Raw genomic sequence first — 1,769 nt, 5'->3', positions numbered from 1 at the left:
ATTTCAAGTTACTGAACTATGGGACCTAAATAATAGGCATTTGTTCTAATGCAGTTGTGTGTGTGGCTTCCTAAGATTTTTATTTAAAATGTGTGTTTTCCATACTACCTTAATAAACCTTATCCTACAAGCTAAACTTGATCCCTGAGATGTTTGTGCTACAGGACACAATGCGTTCCCATCTGAGCTACAAGAATAAGTATAAGGAATAGGTTTCTTTTTTGGGAGGCGGAATGACAGGACAGTTCATCTCTTCCTTTTTCTTACCTAGGAGCAAGGAGATATCCTATCCTACATGGTACTGCCAGGGGATGGATGGGTATTAATCGATCATTAGTGCCATGTATTGAGAATGTGGCCTAGCTGTCATCTTTCCCAATCTGATACATATGCTCCAGTGGCTCCCTGGGGTTCCAGTGCAGTAGGCACTACTATCTTACAATCCACTGCTAATGATGATTTTATATATACTGATGACTAGGGAATCACGTGTAAGATAGTGAATTCTTGAAATGAGCAGAGATCATATTTTTATAAGAAAAATTAAGGATCACTATGCAATTCCAGCCATATATTAAACAACTTGGGGAAGCTGAGCTGCACAGTGGCAGACAAATATTAATATAAATGAATGCAGAAACTCTGCTTAAGGACTTACAATGCTGTTTTCTGAACAACAGTCAGAGTCATAGAAAATTAGGGTTGGAAGGGGCCTGTCACGGAGCAGAGTCCTAGGGGTGGCCGTGATCTCCCCTAGCACCCCCTTACCGTACCAAGTTTGCTTCAAAGCACCCACAAATCTCGCCCGCCACGTCTTGATCTTATATATATTAAAGGGAGGCTGCTGTTCGTCCTCTTGGCCATGGTTCTCCTGCAATCACTGTCTGGTTCTCATAATGGGGCTTCTATGCATCCTGGTCTTATGGGCTATGCATGGCTCCATCCTTCCCTTTACTATGCCCCAAGCCTCGCTGATGTACTGGACGTTGTTCAGTCTTGGCCATGGCCCTTGTCTCTCTCTGTGCCCTCTGGCGCTCAGGCTTTCTGCAGCCTTGTCTCTCACCGCGCCCCACAGGCACTCGTCAATCGCTGCCCCCCTTTGCCTGGGGCTTTTCCTCACTGCCCCCCTTTGCTTGGGGCTCGGGTTCCCATGCTGCCGTGGGTCCCCTATGAGGCCTCCTCCAACCCCTAATAGCCTCACCCAAACCACCAGTAGTAAACAGTCGACATAAAACTCAAGCCCCTAGGCTATAACATAAACCTTTGCCAATCGGCTGCAATGTTCTTTGAGCCACCCTCAAGGGCGCGCTCTGTCATTCACCCGTAACAACTGCTTATGCATTCTGGCCTCCTCTCTGTTCTTGCTCAGGCAGAGTTACCAGCCCCTTAGCTGCCAGCAAGGAACTGTCCTCGTGGCCTCAGCCCTGGGGTTTATATGGGATCCAGGCCCTACCCCTTCTGGTCAGCTGACTGCCAGCAGTTGCCCTAGCAATCCTAAGGGATAGCCAGCATGGGTTTGTTGTGGCTAGGTCTTGCTTGCCCAATCTCATTTCCTTCTATGACCAGGTGACCTATCACCTGGACAAGGGAGATGAGATTGATGTCATATATCTTGACTTCAAAAAAGTCTTTGATCTGGTATCCCATGATTACCTCTTGCTGAAACTGGCCAGTCGTGGCCTTGGGTCCACCACGATCCACTGGCTGGGAAATTGGCTCCGTGGTTGGACCCAGAGGGTTGTAATTGATGGCAGTCACTCATCATGGTG

The sequence above is a fragment of the Crocodylus porosus genome, unplaced genomic scaffold (genome assembly GCF_001723895.1).
Source record: "Crocodylus porosus isolate Cpor-Errol unplaced genomic scaffold, CroPor_comp1, whole genome shotgun sequence".
Lineage (NCBI taxonomy): Eukaryota > Metazoa > Chordata > Crocodylia > Crocodylidae > Crocodylus > Crocodylus porosus.
The sequence above is the reverse complement of the archived record's forward strand: the minus strand, read 5'-3'. Positions refer to the sequence as shown.